Here is a 22,302-nt window from a genome sequence, read left to right on the forward strand (position 1 = left end):
ATCCGGACATGACTGTGGAAGTCCAATATCAACTACAGTTACCAAATTATTCATGAAGAATTGTGAGTGTAGTGGGCAGGGGATGTTTACTTTAAAGTCTGTGTTCTTGCAGAAGCGTTCACCACATAGATACGATGTTAAGCACTTCCTGGGCATTCTAATTTTCTTCCTCCCAGAATTGAGCTCTCGATGAAAGTTATAAATGACTGAAATATCCCTGTTAAGTGTAGGGTCTAGCGGCCTACAGAACCAATGGGGGACGTGAAGTATAAAGTTCGCTGCAAACTTTTAGATACTGACCGATGTAAAGTAACGTGCATTTGCTGTAGCAACGCAACCGGATCCTTGGGACATTATCGAACTATCAATGATTTTAACAACTATTATCCCTTTTATAACGATTAGTTTCAGTCTCCTCTTCTGGGGACGTAGCATGGTATCAGCAATGTGTAGCACCAAGCCGAAGTCGTCGAATGTCTAGTCTGGAGGATGAAAATATTTGGAATAGGCGTATTATATTTTGATTGAAGTTGGGGTGGCATACGTGAAAATATTTACAACGTAGAGTGCCTTTTCCTAGCATTTTGGAGGGGAAGTGTCTTACTGAGAACAATTTACTATGGAAAGTTTTAAGATAGACTCCTCGGCTATGTATTGATGGATTTTCATCATTTACTGACTAGTCGTTCCATCGCAATAACGGCAAACGTAAGAGAGAAGTCTTCCGAAGTAAGAGTGATTTTAGGTGTGCCGCAGTGGAGTGTCGTAGGACCGTTGCTATTCACACTATATACATAAATGACCTTGTGAATAACATCGGAAGTTCACAGAGGCTTTATGCGGATGATGCTGTAGTATATTGAGAGGTTGTAACAATGAAAAATTGTACTGAAGTGCAGGAGGATCTGCAACGAATTGACGCATGGTGCAGGGAATGGCAACTGAATCTGAATGCAGATAAGTGTAATGTGCTGCGAATACATAGAAAGATCTTTTACCATTTAGCTACAATATAGCAGGTCAGCAACTGGAAGCAGTTAATTCCATAAATTACCTTGGAGTAGGCATTAGGAGAGATCTAAAATGGAATGACCATATAAAATTAATCGTCGGTAAAGGAGATACCAGAATGAGATTCATTGGAAGAATCCTAAGGAAATGCAGTCCGAAAACAAAGTAGGTTACAGTACACTTGTTCGCCCACTGCTTGAATACTGCACACCAGTGTGGGATCCGTACCAGATAGGGTTGATAGCAGAGATAGAGAAGATCCAACGGAGAGCAGCGCGCTTCGTTACAGGATCATTTAGTAATCGCGAAAGCATTACGGAGATGATACATAAACTCCAGTGGAAGACTCTGCAGGAGAGACGCTCAGTAGGTCGGTACGCGCTTTTGCTGAAGTTTCGAGAACATACCTTCACCGAGGAGTCAAGCAGTATATTGCTCCCTCCTAAGTATACAGCGCGAAGAGACCATGAGGATAAAATCAGAGAGATTAGAGCCCACATAGAGGCATACCGACAGTCTTTCTGTCCACTAACAATACGAGACTGGAATAGAAGGGAGAACCGATAGAGGTACTCGAGGTACCCTCCGCCACACACCGTCAAGTAGCTTGCGGAGTATGGATGTAGATATAGATACTGTGACTAAAGAGGTACAGAATACATGAGCTCGCTTTACTAAGATGAAGAGACCACTGCACCAAGCGAAGCTGTGACACGTTACATCACAGACGCCATGTTTAGTTGGGACAAGCTTCAATTTGTTCTGCTATGCAAAAGAAATATAATTACCATTTACGGACACAATGCTACGCTGTCTGGCTTTAGTTTGTAGTTCAATGGTTAATATTGCTCTATATCTGTTAATCCTTCATTGCAAGGAGTTTCTTACATTCGTAACTTTCGTGTCGCCGCTAAAGATACTCACAAGCAATATTTCTGACGAATCTTATTTCTGTGCAAGAGATTTTTTGCTGTCACTTTTCGCATTTCATTTCCTTAATGACGAGACTACATGGCGGCACAAAATGAGCGAAACATTGACATCAGAACCTTGTTATTATAGTTTCTCGGTCCTTCTCTGTCTACACCAAAAAAGGAAAAGCTCTCTACAAATCTGTAGGAAATAAAATTGCTGAACCATTGGTTTGTTCCACATTCCAGTCATTAATCTAACTACAGACAGAGGAATAACATGGGTTAACATTTTTGTGAATCACTTAACAGATTGTTAACCTAACAAATTAAAAACAAGAAATTTCAGAAAGGAAGGAAGTTATCAAATTAACGAAGTATGATCATTAAATTTTATTTTGTCATCAATGAAACAATACACAGATTTAATAAGTCTGTCCAAAAAATCCTTTCTGTTCAAACTAGATGCTCACAACCGAACGACAGTTTTCTTTTACGTTCTACAATATTTTAAACATTGCTTCAAACGGGTATAGCAAACGACCACTGTCAGCCTTCGTGGTAAACGCAGCTGGACTTGTCACAGGCATCTTGCAGGAAGTGTGATCATCTGGTCACATGTAGCGTACAGTAAGAAGTGTTTCGCAGTGTGCACATCTTAACATCATAGCACCCAACACAGTAACAAATAAATAATATAGCAAATAATATTTTCGTGATATTCGGTGAGTATTGATGAATCAAATCCTCATAGCAACTACTCGTAATATCTAGCCTATCACAACTGTATTCACTAAGAAATACTTTAGTGGTTCACTATGCCGATACAGAAAATAATGAGGCAGGCTTTTAATGTGTGTTAACATTAAAAATCCCAACGCAAATGCTTTTCGTTGGTGTGCTAATGATTACGCACCATAAATCCCTAATGTCTGCAGCAACTTCTCTGCGCGATAAACATATTCTTTACAATAATTTAAATTTTCAGCTCTCAATCGTTGTTTGCAACCCTTGGCATTCACATTTCCAGAATCGCACAAATGAGAAAGTTTATCAATAATTCTGATGAACATTGCAGTGGCAGAGGCGTCCTGAATCCCAACGGGCTGGGAAAGTTCTAGAAATTCAGTGGCATCAGCAACAGTGGAGCTCATTGTTTGAGTCGCTAAGGAGACATTCATTTTCTTGTTAGAGAAATTCGCATATGAACAGGAAAGAAAAATGAGGGATTTTAATGACTCGTGCTCTTGCAGATACTCTAACTTCAAAATGAAGTTGCAGTTCACATTACAGCTTCACAGCCAGTAATTTTATTCCAACAATTTTTTATTATTTTTATAACGGTCTATTCACAAGAAAATATGTAATTGGATACCTACAATTTTCTGTTTACAGCACTACTTGAAAAATTAAAGTGTCACTACCCAATTCACCAGAGTCTGCAGGGTGGATGAGAAGTCGTTCCCTAGTTTTAAATGTACATAAGTTATGTGATCGCTGGTATTTATTAATGAATATTGTTGTGCTTTGTTACAGGATCCCTAAGAATAACTTGGACGTCCGCAACATCTTCTTACGATGAACGACGAGGTGGCAGGAAAGCTGAATTTACATGAGCGCGCCCAGGTCGCTTCGCGTGGTGGCCTGTAGCCCTTGTCCAGTGAGGGCGGCGCTGTTATCATGGCCCTCGAGCCAAATTCGAGGCTAAAACCACTAGCTAGAGCACTAGGAGTTGTCACGCCAAACTAATGACAAATGGGTCAGTTGTGGATAAACCACGGGTGGGGCGGGGGGGGGGGGGGGGGGGGACTGCCTTTAGTGGTGCGATCTCCAGAAAAATGCAGCGGCAGTGAGGGACGTATTTACGTGCAATCTTCTGCATCTACACGCCAGGCTGTGCGTGAGAGCGGAATCAGCTGCCACACGGCGCGTGTCGTGACAAAGCAGGACCTGGTCTGGAAACCCTGGAAACCGCATTATGTTCAGGAGTTATCGACAGAGTACTGTGACAGGCGGGACATTATGCTGTCATGGCATGAGAATTGGCCAGAGTTTTTAAAGAACATTGTTTGCAGCGATGAGTCGACGTTTCATGTGGTGGGACTCGTAAACCGAACCAATGCAATTACTGGGCATAAAAATATTCTGCAATGACAACTGAAAAATCACAAAGTCGATCAAAATTGACAGTCTGGTGCGGTATGGCAGCTGGTCATCTCATTGGTCCATTCATATTGCGAGACACTATGAACAGCGACCGGTACAGCTAGATGTTGAATGAGTGTGTGTGGCCACATTGCAATGAAACAACGTTCCGGATATCCTTTTTTCCAGCAAGAGGAAGCACCTTCTCATTTTGCCTGCATCATTCGTGATTGGTTGGACGAAACTTTCCTGGACGTTGGCTGGGACGGTGAAGACCACATGAATGGTCTCCGAGAAGTTCCGATCTAACCCATTGTGACCTCTTCTTGTAAGTCTGGGTTAAATAAAATGTGTACGAACGAACCCACGCACTCTCGACGTATTAATGGAGAGTTTTACAGTTGTCCTCAGAAATCTGCCTTTGACTTCCCTGCAGAATTCAGTTGATGACATTCCTATACCTTCACCTCGTTTGGTCGACAACGCAGGAGCGTTTGCCGACTTGAAATGTGGTACACATATTCTCATGCTCCTGAGAAATGACTAAACCTTTTTTTCTGTGCAAATACTCAATAAAAAATATGGACATTTAAAAATACCTTGTACATTTAGTATGCTACCCCAGTTACCAGAGCCTGAATGCAGTTTTTATTACCGATCCGCACGAGCTGCTTTGGAGCTGACATACTGTCAAAAATATGTGCACACTCTTTAAGATATTGTTTGTCACTGGTATACTGTTTTAGATAACGGGAAAGCTCTTTTCGATAGCCAGGCTCACAATTTACAGAAGATACTTTGTTCAAAAAATGGTTCAAATGGCTCTGAGCACTATGCGACTTAACACCTGAGGTCATCAGTCCCCTAAACTTAGAACTACTCAAACCTACCGAGCGAGGTGGCGCAGTGGTTAGCACACTGGACTCGCATTCGGGAGGACGACGGTTCAATCCCGTCTCCAGCCATCCTGATTTAGGTTTTCCGTGATTTCCCTAAATCGTTTCAGGCACATGCCGGGATGGTTCCTTTGAAAGGGCACTGCCGATTTCCTTCCCAATCCTTCCCTACCCCGAGCTTGCGCTCCGTCTCTAATGACCTCGTTGTCGACGGGACGTTAAACACTAACCACCACCACCACCACCACCACTACCACCACCACCACCTAAACCTAACTAACCTAAGGACATCACATACAGCCATGTCCGAGGCAGGATTCGAACGTGCGACCGTAAAAGCAGCGTGGTTCCGGACTGCAGGGCATAGAACCGCTCGGTCACAGCGGCCGGCAGTGTCATCTCTCAGCAGCTGTATATCACCTGATTGGAACATGTAACTGTTCTTTGTAAAATGAATGCAGCAAATGACGCTATATTTCGACGCAGTTCAGTATTCCCTACATAGAGCATCACCCTGATTCCTTGGAAGTTCTGGGCACAAGTGACGAATAGGGGATAGGTTTTTAAATTATTTGTAGCAGTATTTCGGTTTCTGGAACATAATTTTCTTTGCAAAATGTATCAAAGCTCTTGTAAGTTACTTGTGGAACCGACTTCCACTTCCTATTGTCGATCGATACTGAATCAAGTTCAGAATACCATATATCTTCGGGCATATGATATTCTCATAATTTTATGACGACGTAAAAATATAACAAAAGCTTGGAGTATACTTTGTAATGTTTCCGAAATGTCAGAATCATAAAATTCTAAGTTTTTTTGTGATTGGAAACATAGTTGCTGGATGGAAGGTATGGTGAATTACGTCTATTTTGTATGACTATCATAAATTGATTCAACTTTTCACATTTACACTACTCACTAGTATAATACTAGTTTTCGCTACGTTCTGAAGTACTGATTACAAACGGAAAGGCCTGTAATTTCCTGTGAGCGGATAGCTGTTAGTTTTAAATTATACCTCCAGATTAGCTGTTGGTATGCAAAGGGAACAATGCAAAGTGTAAATTACCCTATGAAACAACTTTATTATCCTTTTGTATATGAGTAGTAATTTTACAAAAATTAGACCTATGTAATAAGCCGATGACAAACCGGTTCTGAAGACAGATACTTCAGCTAGTTAGAGTCATTAGTAGCAACATGTTAGACTTACGATCACCTAACAACATCGCAGCTTATTCAGCTGGATGGGTGGGTCAGGTCGTGTTGTACTTTATCTGCGAGTCGGTATTTCCGTAATCGACACATGTAACACGCAGTGTATTTCACTTACACTCAAACAAAAAACAAAACAAAAAATGTCGCTTGAGGAAAGAATTACCCGCATTTCAGGAAAATTGGTTGACTTAGCCTCAAGGGAAGAGCTTCACAACCTGAGCAAGCCAATGAAGCAAGCAATTATTCAGCTTGCCGTTGATTGACAGATTTGTTGGATGTCCTCCTGAGGGATTTTGCGCCACGCTCCGCCCCGTTGTCAACAGCCCGACCTGGCTGCAGGTCCGTGCCCATAGTGTTCCAAACGTTCTCGACTGGGGAGAGGCTCGGCGACCTTACTGGCCGAGGAAGGGTTTGGTAAGCACGAAGACAAGTTGCAGAAAATCTCACCGCGTGCGGGCGGATATTATCTTGCTGGAATGTAAGGCCAGGATGGCTTGTTAAAAAGGGGAACAGAATGGGACGTAGAATATCGTTGACATACCACTGTGCTTTAGTGGTACCGCGGATAACAACTAAAGGGCTGGTGCTCCCGATTGTCCGGCCATATCGCGGGCGAAGGACAGATTGGTATCCCATCAGTGTCTGGGGATGTCTACAGACACATCTTCGCTGGTAGTCGGGACTCAGATAGAATCGGACACGTCTACTCCAGACAGATTCCAGGCTGAAGTATCTGAAGACGTCCCGGACAGTGGTAGAAGCCAACCCGACTTTTTCCCGGCTCACGGCCCAAAAGCCAAGAATGACGGTCTGGGATTCAATTTTATTTCATAGCAGCGTCCCTTTGTCGCCATCCGCCGCACCCTTCCACCACAGCGGTACGTCGATAGTCTAGGCACTGTTTTATTGCCCTTCACGGCTAACTAACCGTGGCTTATATTACAGCAACATGATGTTCTTTGGCACATTGTGAGAATTTTTGCTTCTTGCCTTCGTGCTTCCCGAACACTACCTTGGCTAGCTAGGTCGCCGAATCTCTCCCCAGTTGAGAACATTTGGCGTTAATGACAGGTTCCTCTAACCATTTGACGATCTGACGATCTAACGAGCCAACTATCAATGAATGTCAAGCCGCATAATTGCTTGCATAGGGACGAGAGAAGGGGTAGCGCGTTAACTTCCACAATTTGTGAAGTTCTTTCTCTTGAATAAATCAGCCAAATGACTGAATTTGTAACCATTTATTAGTCTGTGTATGTACATCACATTTTCCGATTTCCGTCCTATTTGGGTAATTCCTTCATGGTGCTTCGTTTTCTTTTTGTTGTAGAGAATATTTCAAAATTAGGTAGAAATTTAACCATACGCTACATATAGTTTATAAGAGAGAAAACTTTTTCAAGAACGTTTGTCTCTGTTACCTGAAATCTCTGTATTACACGTATCTCCAACAGATTTTGGAATTTTCCTGTGTACGATGAATTGTGTGTATAGTAAAGGGTGTATTAAACCACACGAAGACTGACATTAGACTTACGTTTTCCAGATCGTGTATTTCCGAATGTCTCACAATTTATATATATATATTATAATCACTGCTGAATGACGACGTATGTCAAGTGTTCACCGCTATAATAAGGAATAATTTCGTTTTTGACTGTGAACACAAACTTTTATTAATTACGTCACGTACCATTACTAATGAGTAATCGCCATGTTTGTGACTTAGAACTCTTAAGGCAGTTGCTTCAGTTTTTGCAGTCTATGTGAGACTGTGGCTGAGCGTGGTGTGGTTGTAACTGTTGTTACCGCGCGACAAGCATCTTTCCCTGCTGCTAATATAGCTTTGTCATTGGCTGTCGCACGTAGAAGGCCAGAGGCAGATTTTACGTGTCGGTGACATATCAGTGAACGATATACAAATACCTCTTAATAACTGATCGATTAAATGGACTGCTCATCCGTAGCTGTGAATGAAAAATCGAACTATTATCTGCGGTGATGAGCTGGAATCAATACTGCGGGACAAAATGATGAATTTGCAAAAGGAGAAAAAACTTGAATCATCAGATTTTCTGTTGTCTTGTCAATCAAGATACGATTATGCATTCTAATTTTCGAGTTAGTGCACTTGATTCACATTATTCCTCCAGTCACTTTGTAACCTCCCCCTCACTTATCGACCTTAATGACAGTGAAAAATGAAACCGCGTGTACCTAATGGGAATTTTGGAAAAGCAATCGTCACCGAAGTTAACCTGTCGGTAAAGAGGAAGGAAAGGGGTACATCTAAATGAAAGGAAAGATGCAAGTGAAACTGGTGGAAATTAATTTTGAAATAGGGATAAGTTAATAAAGAAAGTAAATGTGCGGCCGTTACGTTAACAATCAACCAGCGGTAATTAGATATTTGAGATTTGGGGGAAATTACGGTCGCCAGTCCTATGGACAATTACTATAATAACTGAAAAAGAAAGGTTATTACACATATAATTAGCACTAGAAGCGTGGCAACTGAAGGTTGACACGTGTAGTGTGAAAACTGAAAGTTTGTCAGAAGTAATAAATTTCGCTACACTTAATTTAGCAAAAGAATTAATGAAACCGGAAAATCGAAAGTTAATTTAGTGACAAGTTAATAGTGAGCTTTCTTTCTGAAGCACATCGAAATACAGTTAGTCTTGGACTACCTCAACAATCACTTCTAAAGCTACTTGAATCTATGCAATTTAGAAAGAAGAGATTTAACTTTGAACTTGAATTAAACGATTCTGAACAATTAACAATAGTAAAATTTAGTACGTACCAAGCTGAGCTGCAGTCACAGGTAAGCTAAAATACGGTAACAACACTCGCACTCTTAATTTGTGCTTGTATAATCCAACTATTGTAGCCAGCTATGAATACTTAAATTGAACTTTGAAATTAAGGCAGTGAAATGGAATTATGCTGGTGTTTGAATTTCAACGACACTCGGGTTCATTTCGGAAAAGGAAGGGACCCTGCTTGGCAATGCAATTGGGACTATGAGCAACAAAGGTTCATGCTAATTTGCTGTAATTTTGCGAGGCAAATGGAACAATTTGAAAAGCTGAGGTCTGCCATACAGTTCTGAAACTTTACGTGCTTTTAGTCTTCCTTGTTGGTTGATTGAAGGCTTGAAGCCGTCGATCGAGGAGGTGGCGACAGTCACTCATTGTCGGCCGTCGCTGCTGCAGAAGCTGGATGTTGGCGCGCCTTCTTCTCGACACGGTCACCAGGCGAAACGGGCTCTTGATGTGCGCCGGCTAATGCTTCCCGTCCGCGACACCATGTCAGAAACTATCATCGCGAGTCGAGCGCAATTACATGCTGCCAAACCCCGAAAGCGCGGCAACTCGCGGGAGCGTCACACAACACACCTGCTCCACTCGCTACTCCAGCCAGACTCCGACAGCTCTGCCCGCGCTCCACGCGGCAGAGTTAACACTACCAAAGATCTTACACACTTTGAGTCTTCACACGACCTATCGATGTAATCGTTCGATAGCAGTTTTCCCTAGGCAAGACCCAGCGTAAAAATACAAATAATATTTACGAAACAAACCAATTATACATCGACATAAATGCATAAATATATATATACAAATAGTAAAACAATTACAATATGTAAAGACACAGAAATGTCATACTCAGGTAACAAAAATAAGGAAAACAAATTTATAGTACAATAGATGGAAATAGGAGGATATGCATTTCCGGCGTTACAACTTGACGAAAGACATTGCATTGGGGAGTAACACGGCTGTAGAATGCTACATGCATTATTCTACCATGTTCTTGTAAAGAACCAAATACGATTACGCAAAAAGGCGTGGAAGTCGCAGTGTGTCAAGGCTAATCACGTAAGTTTCATTTCTTTGGCCAGTAGTCTCAATACTCTCGTCGAAAGGAATTCTTCAGACCAGTAGTGCTCGACTTCCAGCTGGCCTGTAAAACCCTACCTAGTCTGACATTAGATGGAAGCTCTTCGCTATTTTCCAGCTATTCAGAAACAGAATCACTAAATTTTATTGATGAAATTTTTGATACTGGGTATTTAACATCATTTAATACAGGGTCTGCAGAGCAGCAATCGCAAACCTGTTGGAAGACTTTTGGAGAGCTCTCCTGACCTACAACGTTCAACGTTAGAATGGTAATCTGCACGCAAAAAAAACTTGTGAAATAGCGTTAAATGGAGAAAGGTTACATCTCTAAACTGTGCACAGGAAATAAGTCACGAAAATACGTCTGGTATCGGTGGCTTTTCATAGGTGACAGTTACCAAAAAATGCTTAAAAAATTATGCTTGCTCTTTAATATTTATCAACAAAAACTTAATTCGTATGTCGAATGAAAGAAGACGTTTCACGATTCGGGAGAGGGGCAATAAGCGGATATTCCTCAAGCGACGGAGTTGTCGTAATGAGGGGTCAATTACTAAGAAATGGATAAGAAATTTGGAAAGCTGGACGACTGAAATATGTATTTAGACAGAACGGAAAGTTCTAGAAGCAGATTGTTGAGACTTTGAAGTCTGTATCATTGCCAGAGGAACATAAATGTAAATCGGCTCCTTACTACTCTATCATGGGAGCGTTTCCGCAGCAACTGGGGAAAGTTTTACTGATATTTCGCGTTGAGAACGTGAGTCACTACTAGCTACAACAGAGCTCTCCTTTAATTTGTGGCCGACCTCTGTGGCCGAGCGATTCTAGGCGCTTCTGTCCGGAACGGTGCGGGTTCTACGGTCTCAGGTTCTAATCCTGCCTCGGGCATGGATCTGTGAGATGTCCTTAGGTTAGTTAGGTTTACGCAGTTCTAAGCCTAGGGGACTGATGACCTCAGATGTTAAGTCCCATAGTGCTTAGAGCCATTTGAACCATTTTAATCTGTGAGCGACGATCGGAATATAAAGAAACCCATTGTATATAAAACCACCGGTCTCTGAGGGATGCTTAAATAAGGCTGTCTGTTCGCTTCGTCCGAGACAAGTTGAGGAATATCTGCTGTTGGAGATAGCACGGTGCTAAACTGAGAAACACGGAACAGAACATGTGGCGACAAGGACTGTCTTGTTGCGTCCAGTTACTGAGAGGAATCTATTTACATTTATTGGCAGACATTTTATTAACGGAGATAAGGACGTTTCTCTAGGAACGACTCCGTATCGATTTTCTAAAACAACACTCTCTAACTAGATCAAATAAAGGTTTGTGATGACCGTTTTCAACTGTGGTTTATAGATTTTTCCAGTTTTTGATTTATGCTGACACATCGCTTTGTCAACAACTATGTCGCGTTCTGGGCCACACACCTTGTTCTTGTTAAGGACTAAGAGGGAGGCAGTCAGTAGTTTTCCATCCCTTCGGCGAAACTTTCTGGCCTGAAGATAAGGGACAAAAGGACCTCCGAATTTTACGCCACGTTTGTTTTTAAGAAGCAATGACGAACCCGACACGAATACCAAGAATCATTACTCTAGGGAAAACACAGACAATATAATGTTTTACGCAAGGCAGCTTCGATATACAAAGAATCTCATGATTGTATAACATCTCCAATATCAGATAGAAAAAAGATCTTCAGGATGAAAAACAAAACATACTCGAGCTCGGTAGCTCGGCTGTATGCTTGACAAAATTACCCATGCAGAAACATCGCAGGTTAAATCGGTGTATGCAGCATATGAATCAATGAGAAATTGGTTATTAAAAGCACATTTTTGCACTTTATGTGGTATAAGGTATCCTTCGAGATCCTCCGCATCTCATGAACACCGATTGTGAGTGCAGGATCGATATGCTACGGTATTCTTGATAATCGTTGCGTTTTATGCAGTAAGATAATGAATTAATTATAAGGGACAGTCGAATGAAAACGATACGAGTAAACTATTCATTATTCCAAAAGCAATTGCTGCAGCTGTTAATACTTTTATCCCACTGCAAGACAAGGTGGTGGATGCCTGCATGGAAAAACGTGTGTGGTTGCCTACGGAAACTGGATTGTACACAGACGTGCACCTCTTCGTCTGAAGCAAATAGATAACTACGGATGTGTTCCTTCAGAGCTCCAAAAATACGGAAACTGCGTGGGGAGAGATCTGAACTCTGTGCAAGATGTGTAAAGGCTTCACAGCGAAACTTTTTCAGCGTAGTCTAAGTATCCTTGGCGACACGTGAACAGGCTTTATCCTGCCACAGAATGACGCTGTCCATGGACTTGCTGGCGCGTTTCAGTGTTTGCAAAGTGTTCACGTACAGCTGGGCACTAATTATGCCGCCGTGTTCCAGAAAGTCAATGAATAGCGGCACGCTGCAGTCAAAGAAAAAGGTCAACAAGACTGGCGTGCCTGTTTCGACTAGAATGCAAAAGCTTCGCTGCGGAGCTCTTACACGTCTTCCATACGGTTTCGATTTCTTCCCATGCAGCCGGCCGGAGTGGCTGTGCGGTTCTAGGCGCTACAGTCTGGAGCCGAGCGACCGCTATGGTCGCAGGTTCGAATTCTGCCTCGGGCATGGATGTGTGTGATGTCCTTAGGTTAGTTAGGTTTAATTAGTTCTAAGTTCTAGGCGACTGGTGACCTCAGAAGTTAAGTTGCATAGTGCTCAGAGCCATTTGAACCATTCTCCCCATGCAGCTTCCATATTTTTGAAGCCCTGAAAAAACGGTATTAGTGGCCGTCATTTTGCTTCGGACTAAGAGGTGCGATCATAAATTGGGCTGGGATAAATGTGTTAACAGTTACGGCTTTTACTTTTGACATCGTAAGGTGTTTACTTTTTCCGCATCTATCTGGTTCAAATGGCTCTTAGCACTATGGGACTTAACATCGATGGTCATCAGTCCCCCTAGAACTTAGAATTACTTACACCAAACTAACCTATGAACATCACACAACCCAGTCATCACGAGGCAGAGAACCCATCTATCTGTTCATTTGATTGCCCCCTATGTTTCTCCCCATTATGTACCCTCCTAGACAAAAAAAAAATTGTGTACATTTATGGACAAGGAAATGATTATAGTTTGAGAAGAATTGATGATTTATTCAAGAGAAATACGTTCACTAGTTGAGCAAGTCCGTAGCACGTTGGTCCACCGCTGGCTCTTTTGTAAGCGGTTATTCGGCTTGGCTTTGATTCATTTTGTTGTCGGCTGTCCTAAGGGATATCATGCCAAATTCCGTCCATCTGGAGCGTTAGATAGTCAAAATGCCAAGCTGGTTGTAAACTCCAGCACATAATACTTCCAGTATCCTCAATTGGGGGTAGATCCGACGTATCTGTCCACGGTAGGGTTTGGCAAACGCGAAGACAAGCAATAGACTCTTACTATATGCGGGCGCGATTTATGTAGCTGACATGTAAGCCCAGGATGTCTTACCATGAATGCGGACAAAATGGGGTGTAGAATATCGTCTACGTACCACGTGCTGTAGGTGTGCACGGATGGCAATCAAAGGTGTTCTGCTATGAAAAGAAATGGCACCCCAGGACATCACTCTTGGTTGTCGGGCGACAGTGAGGTTGGTTACCTCATCGCTGTGCAGCGCGATTCCAGCCATGTCTTCACTGATCACTGGGGCACACATCGAAGCGGGACTCATCCCGGAAGGCAGTTCTACTCCAGTTCAATGAGATTCCTGGAGACCCCCCAGAGGTCGGTGGGATACCAACCTGAATTTCGCCAGCCACACAGCCCACTACCAGGTGGCGGTCTGTGGCGCCGTTCCTATTCATAGCAGGCCCCGTCGGTTATCATCCGTGGCACTCATGTAGAACACTGTACGAAAATATTCTAGGCCCTGTTTTTCTGCCCTTCGTGGCAAGCCATCCTGGCCTTACATTTCAGCAAGATAATGCCAGTCCGCACAGGGAGAGCGTTTCTGCCTCTTGCCTTCGTTCTTGCCAAACCCTACGTTGGCACAGGAAAATCACCGGATCTCCCGCCCAACTGAAAACTTTTAGAGAATTATCGGCTCGACCCTCCAACTAGCTCGCGCTTTTGACGATATAAAGCTCCACTTGGACAAAATTCACCACGGTATTCCTGTGGAGGAGATCCAACAACTCTATCAATCAATGCCAAGCCGAATTTCTGCTTGCATAAGGGCCGGTGGTGGATCATAGAATTTTTGACTTGCTCAATTTGTGAAGCTCTTTCTCTTGAACAAATCATCCAGTTTTTCTGAAATTGTGATCGTTCGTCTGTCTGTGCATGTAGGTACATCACATCTACCTATTTCCGTCCCATTCGGATCATCCCTTCGTGTTGAGTTGGTTATTTTTTAATATTTTGGATATATTTTCTTTTAACTACATTAATTACTTCTTGAGGAGAAGGGTTTCGTGATATAATTGTATTTAATGCTGTTGATTCCGAACCCGTAAAGGAAGGACTCCTCGAGAAAGAAACCCTGGCCTACCTTGACCAGCTGCACTTGTTACAAATGTTAAGCGAAAGTTAAACGTAGCGGCACTCAGTTCACGTGCTCATTTACGTCGCTCACGTTTTAGGGTTCCCGAATCTGCATAAATGCGTCTTCATAAAAACGTTAAGTTGCAGTACTGGAAACCAATTAAACGTCCCACCTCCCAGAGCGCACCAATCGACGAGCGGGCGTGAGAACCAATCGTATGCGGGCAGCAGTAAGCAGACCAATGGAACTGTTCCAACGTGAGCCGCATAGCGGTGCTCGGTTGCTGCAGCTGCGCCGCAATAACCGCAGACGAGGGCTGCCAATCAGAAAGCCACACCGCAGCCGTCTCTCCGCCGCGCGCCTGGGAGCGCTGTCGGCCGCCGCTTACGTATCCGGGATGGCTGACGCTGCGATATCAGCCCGTGCAGCCCGATGTAGGTTGCGAAACATGAGCGCTCGCAGTGGTCGGCATTTTGTGGCCTTCGGTCCAAATACTGGTTTCTTGCAGCGCTACAGGCTAGTCTGTCCTGTGCAGCCTTCTTCAACTCTGTGCAGCCATCGCAACCTACATCCATTTCAACCTACAATTCACACCTCCTAACTTCCCTGCATTGGTATATTTACGATTTACAGATGTCTACGAATCTGACCTTCCAGCCCATCACTTCTTGTACTCTCGTTGTGCCTTAACACTGTTTTTGCCACCAGTTTGATTCAGTGCGCCGGCACGGTAGCTCAGTGTTCGGTCAGAGGGTTAGCTGACCCCTCTAAGAAAAAAAACCGAGTTAATAGATCAACAATGAACTTTAACAAGCGTCGTGGAACGTCCACCCCGAACAAATACAACGAACAATAACGAACCAGATGAGATAAAAAAAAGAGTACGTCATAACTAACTGTTATTCGACATACCTACCTAAACTTCAGAATTCTTCCGTAATATCACATTTCAAAAGCTTCTAGTATGCTACTGTTTGTCGAATAAAGTGTACAAAACTGAACCCCATTTTGTTTTCAATATTTATGGAATAGAAAACAGTAAAAATTAATGTTTTAAAAGCAATTAATATATACTTTTTAATGTTATGCGCCATTTACTTTTCACTCTTATGTATATCTTGGAAATTATTACGAAAAGACTTATTTTCAGAAACCTTACACTTGGTGAGTCCGAAAAATTGTTACCAAAATCAGACCCCTTCTAAAAATAAGCTAAATAACAGTAAACAAAATTGGAAGAGGTATTATACTAGAGAAGACCTAATCTAATAACAAAGAAGATATAACATAGCTATTTCCAGAAGGAGAATTTCTATGTGGCTCCTTTGCTGAACCCAAGAGCCCTGCTGTAGGGTGTTTTTGCAGGCTTTCCTTCTGACAGTTTGGTTTTTGAGACGTTTAAGACAAGGTCTGACTGACTTTTCGCCAGCAGTTTCTTCTCTGATAGGGTGTCCAGTGTTAAATTCTTCATCCGTTTGGCCATGTTGTTGGTAGTTGCTATATAATTATTGAGGATATTTTTGTTGTCGCTGCAGCTACAAAAATACGTGTTTCTTTCAACAGAGACGTTTCGCTTTATTCAGGTAAAGCATCTTCAGGGGTCTGTAATTAAGTTATATTATGATTGAAAAATAGTTCATTAGCAATATGTTCGTATGTACTTACGGTTATTTTCACTTGATTACTTACTTACATTGGGAAATGCCGTCTGCTAGCACATCGTTTATGTTTTTCTTCTTTTGACGATGGCAGTTTTGGTCTAATTTTCAGATTTTCCGCAGCGCTATGCGTTTCTTGTTTTTCACACCACACTTTTTCGCACACCACTGTTTACTATCTGTTTTTATGCTTCTGAGTATGTGCTGTGGTTTGTCTTTTGTTGTGTTGCCAACCTAATTTTGGCACTCGTTTGTCTTTGACCTACAATCTCTTTCTCTCTCATTTGGATATTGTATGTGTGTAATTCTATTTAATTAAGTTGCTGTGTATTTATGTAATGTGTAAGAGAAGGGAAGGAGTAGTCACAAGCATTTTTTGGGTGGGGGAGGGAGAAACCATTATGAGTGGTCATAAGTTTATAGTAGTGTGATGGAGTGTGAGTTGGACGAAAAGATGAGGAGCAAGAAGTGAAATGAAATTGGGAGGGAGAGGGGGTTGGGTGGGAAGTGGGAGGGGATGAAGTATGGAAAAGACTCTTTGCCTTTTGATGTAATTTCATCAATTATTTTATATGCAGTCTGGTTTCCAATATTTATTTGGTCATTGAGCAACTGTTTATTCTTTGTTAATGCTTTGTGTGTGCGAAATTTTCTTGGAAAGGGAGGACGTATCTGTCTTTACTGACTCTTATGATATTCATATCTTTTTCAGTATTGCTTGGTCTATGGTGCTCTTGTTTTAGCTGATCTGCAAATGTTGAATGGGTTGTACTGTATTTATATCTTGTGTCGAATGTAATGCCAGTCATTGCAATGTATATCTTTTGACAATCTCTGCAATCGAGCTGTTGGTATCTGTCTGGATTTTATTTCAGTTTTGAGATTCGCATTTGCACTGAATTGTTTGTTTTGTAAGCAACGTTTGGGCCCTTTTTTTAAATATTTAAGCTATTTTATACAGCGATTTGTTGTGGGAAGTCATTTTATGCCATTTTTTGGTGTAGTGCAGGTGGTACGTACTGATGTGGCTTTGCTAGTTTTCTCATTATTTGATTCTTTATTTTTCTGTTTTGTTTGTCTACCATTATTTATTTCTCTCCATTTTTAATGTTATTTGTTTTATAATGTCTATCTCTTTCTAGTAATCAGAAGTTTTTAGGGAGATCCTGTTCAGTTTGTTTAACATGTATCTGATTGCTGCCTGTTTGAGATTCTGCAGGTGGTTTGAGGTTGCATTTAACATAATGTCACTTGTTGTGGGTGTTCTGTATATCTCAGAGGTGCGTTTGTTATGTCTTCTCTTATGGTTATGTCTAGAAATTTGAGTTTTCTTATTCGTCTTCTATTGTGAACTGTTGTTTTTGTGTTTGGTATTTATGTCTTTGTTTAGTTGTATTATGTTTTTTGGTTCATCTACCATGCATATTATGTCAACCATGTATCTGTACCAGTGGATGATGTAGCTTTTCTTTGTTGTTGTTATGTTTTCTAATATTAATTTTTCTATATGGTTCATGAAAATTTGAGCTAATGTTCCTGAAATAGGTCAACCCATGGGTAAACCTTCTTCTTATATGTAGTATTCTTGACTAAATTAAAACTAATTTTGTTTTGTTATTAAGTTTAATAATTTTATTGTTCTCTGTGTGTCTCTCAGATAGTTGGTTGTGTGTTTTTACATACGGTTTGACATGTACAGAAAACCAACAGCAAGGGACATTATCTTAAACGCAAACTGAAACCACTTGCAGAATCACAAACAGGCAGCAATCAGATATATGTTAAACAGACTGCATAGGATCCCCCTAAACACTTCTGACTACCGAAAAGAGCTAGCCATTATAAAACACATAACATTGAAAATGGACACAAAGAAACAATAGTAAACAAACTAAACAGAAATAAAGATGCAAATAATGAAAAACCAGCCATACCACATCAATGCATATAACCTGCACTACTACAAAAAATGACATAACGACTTACCAAAACAAATTCACACATAGAATAAGCAAAATATTCAAGAAACAAGGGCCAAGCGTTGCTTACAAAACAAACAACTCAATACAAAATCAAATCTCAAAATTGAAATCAAAACCAGACAGACACCAACAATCTGCTATCTATCAGCTCTGTTGCAGAGACTGTAAAAAGATATACATTGGAATGACTGGCATTACATTCGAGACAAGATACAAAGAACATGTCAGAGCATTTAAATACGGTACAAATCATTCAACATTTGCAGATCAGCTAAAACCAGAACTCCGTAGACCAAGCAATATTGGAAAAGATATGAATATCATAAGAATCAGTACAGAGAGAGACACTTACTGCCTATCCAACAAAATTTCCACACACAATGAACATTAAAAAAAATAAACAGATGCTGAATGACCAAATAAATACTGGAAACCAGACTGTATATAAAAAATTGGTGTAATAATATGAAAAAGCGAAGAGTCTTTCCTATCTTTAACCACCGCCCCCTCTCCCACTCTCACACACAACCCCCCTCCCCCTCCCAATTTGATTTCATTTCTTAATACTCACCTTTTCCTCCAACTTACACTCCATCACACCACTATAATCATATGTCCACTCATAATGGTTTCTCCCTCCCCCACCCAAAAAGAAATACACCATCACTATTCATTTCCTACTCTCACACATCACATAAATACACAGCAGTATAATTAAATAGAATTTCACACATACAATAATCCAAAAGGGAAAAAACAAATTGTAGGTCAAAGACAAACTAGTGGCAAAGTTAGGTTGGCAGCACTAGAAAACACAAACAACAAACAGTAAACAGTGTTGTGCGAAAAAGTGTGGTGGGGAAAACATAAGAAATGCATAGTGCTGTAGAACAACTAAAAATTAGTTGAAAAGTAATAGTGTCTAAAGAAGAGAAACATAAACGATGTGCTAAAGACGGCATTTTCCGATGTAAGCAAGAAAGCAAGCGAAAATCACCGTAAGTACAAACCAACATATTGTTAGCGAACTGTTTTTCGATCTTAAAGCAAATAAAACGTTAATAACTTAATTACAGACCCCTGATGATGCTTTACCTCAATAAAGCGAAAGTCGTCTGGCGGAAACAAAACACGCATTTTTGTAATCGCAACCACAGAACAAAAATACCCTCACGATTTGTTCCGTGTTACTTCTCTCTACAAATTGTGTGGTTATTTTTCACGAGTCATTACGAGTAAACCCAAAGGAAGGAAGGTTATATATATCATGAGAATATTAAGCCAGCTATTCTTCTAGATCTTTATCCAAAATTGTAAGTCTGCCTATTTTGATTTTGCTGCTTCCCCTGGTGTACATACCGTACTTCATTGAAAACAGCTTCATAAGTGATATTTTTGGAACAGTAAACTGTTTATTTCTTCCAACCATTTTTTTCTTTCAGTCGGGAACCGCGCTGCTCTTACGGTCACAGGTTCGAATCCTGTCTCGGGCATGGATGTGTATGATGTACTTAGGTTAGTTAGTTTTAAGTAGTTCTAAGTCTAGTGGACTGATGACCTCAGATGGTAAGTCCGATAGTGCTTAGAGCCATTTGAACCATTTGAACCATCTTTTTCTGAACTAAATCAATAGATTTAATTAGTTTAAAGGGACTCAACTTTCATTGTTCAATTTTCAATTTTCCTCTTTGAATCTTCAATAGAATTTCAAGAGAATAAGACTGTGTACTAATGCAGTCAGGCATTAATCATGAAAGGAAGAGGTCCGGTTTTAGCAACTGAAGGACGCCCACTGTATGCATCTACAAACTAAATTCTGTTAACCAAATACATTTTAACCAAACACCTAAATGCCATCGTTTAATCATAAGCAGTTATAAACCTACTATTCAAAGCCACGTATATCTCTGAAAGGCTTGCCTGCCAATATCTAGTAGCAATAACGAAAAATGTAGCAGAATGAAAAACTTTTCCCTTTTTAAAAAAAATATATATGTATATACTGGCGAACTAATTAGTAATAATTGAAGTGGGCGACTTTTGATTCCCCTACTGAGTGACAGAAGCCTAAACTATTATGTATAGCTAATTTCCCTAGAGTTCGGGACAGTGCAGAGCCCAGAACCAGGCGGTCTGGTTTTCGTCACTTAACTGTTGGTCGTCTACAGACCACAGAAATACATTCACCAAAGTTTTCATAACACATAATTTTGTATTCGATGTAAACATAGTTTCCGTGTTCAGTAAAGCTTGTTTTGTTACTTCTAGTCAACACTTTACATCCTTGCTACATCAGCCATCTTCAGTTGCTTGCTGCACAAAGGACAGAACTCGTCCACTACTTCTAGCGTCTCATATCCTAATTCTCTCAGCATCTTCTGATTTAATTAGAACTAGTCCTACATTCCATTTCTCTTATAATTTTTCAACATGTATCTCATAACCTGCTTCCGAGACACAATCTGTCTCATTAAAAAAATTTTCCAAGTCTTATGCCATCTCTGTGACAATTACGCTAATGCAATGTTATTGACCAGCCTGAACTTCAATTACCTTTCCAAAAGTGTCCTTGATTTCCTTTATCCTTTGCTCAATATACAGACTGCGTAAAATCGGGGAAAGGCCACTATACTTCCCAACCATTACCGCCTTTCACGTCCTTCTACTGTTGTAACATCAGTCTGATTTCTGTGCAAGTTGTAGATGACCTTTCACACCTTGTATTTTGTTTCGAATAATTTAAGAAATTTAAAGAGCGTAGTGTAATTACCAGATTCTCTTCCGCACTAAAGTCGAAAGCTACCAGCGCTTTTCCCGCCGTTTCCTTTTCTGACTTTACGGAGAGGGACATTAAAAAACTATTCGTGCTATTAAGTGGTCAGGAGAGCTATACCTTCTGGGGCAAAGAACCTTAATTTTAAGAGATGCCTTGCAGTGTCAGCACAACAAGAACTTTCAACTCTAAATATTAGTTGCTCGTTAAGTTAGTCGATTTTCTAGTTAGACATAAGGAGCCTCATTTAAAAAGCTAATCAAACGCTCCAACATAAAGCAGTGAAGAACTTTGAACTTTTCTTCGTCTTTACGTGGCATTGGAAGGTGGACAACAGTCTGGTAACTGACTCGTTAAACGCTGAAGGAAAAGATGTAGCGACACTTTCTCCGCCTTAATTACTTTAACTTCGGAGCCGTAGTCGCACGCTAAAGCGATCAACCTGTTTTTTCTTAAAATTACGTAATATTTTACTTCGCGTATTTAGTGGGCATTACGAACTAACCAGTTTTCTGTCTGAGAAGATTCTTTATTCGCTCATGTTCACTACTTACAATTTTTTTATTACTGTTACGTCTAATTTTGTTCAAAAAAGTTTTATCATTACTCAAAACAGTATGAAATCTGGATGAATGTGATCATACTATGCTGACGAACAGCTTGCAATTGCTTTGCTACTACGGCAAGTTATTCCTGTCGCTTTCCTGTCGTACCAAGAACGTTATTTTTGACACTTCTTCATCCACACGAAGCGCAAAATTCCATTGCGTTAATGAACCAGTCGACCGGCCCCCTGGTGGCCGAGCGGTTGTAGGCGCTTCAGTCTGGAACCGCGCGACCGCTACGGTCGCATGTTCGAATCCTGCCTCGGGCATGGATGTGCGTGATGCCCTTAGGTTAGTTAGGTTTAAGTAGTTCTAAGTTCTAGGGGCCTGATGACCTAGGATGTTAAGTCCCATAGTGCTCAGAGCCATTTGAACCATTTTTTAATGAACCAGTCACACTCCGACTGACTCAGTTTTCATGAAATTATCAAGGACTTCCAAATGTTTTTCAGTGGTTTAATTTCTTCTGACAATAATCACGATGTAGATCGTTTCCATTGAACATCCCTTTCCTGCCTCTGTTATGTGTAAGCACGGGATCATTACTTCGACGGAGAATTACCACTCATCGCACGAACCTTCAGTTACCGGTGAAGGATTCCCACAGGAAGTGGTACATGCTCCGCAGATCATTCTGCTGCCGGCTGACCGTCC

The sequence above is a fragment of the Schistocerca americana genome, chromosome 7 (assembly GCF_021461395.2).
Source record: "Schistocerca americana isolate TAMUIC-IGC-003095 chromosome 7, iqSchAmer2.1, whole genome shotgun sequence".
Classification (NCBI taxonomy): domain Eukaryota; kingdom Metazoa; phylum Arthropoda; class Insecta; order Orthoptera; family Acrididae; genus Schistocerca; species Schistocerca americana.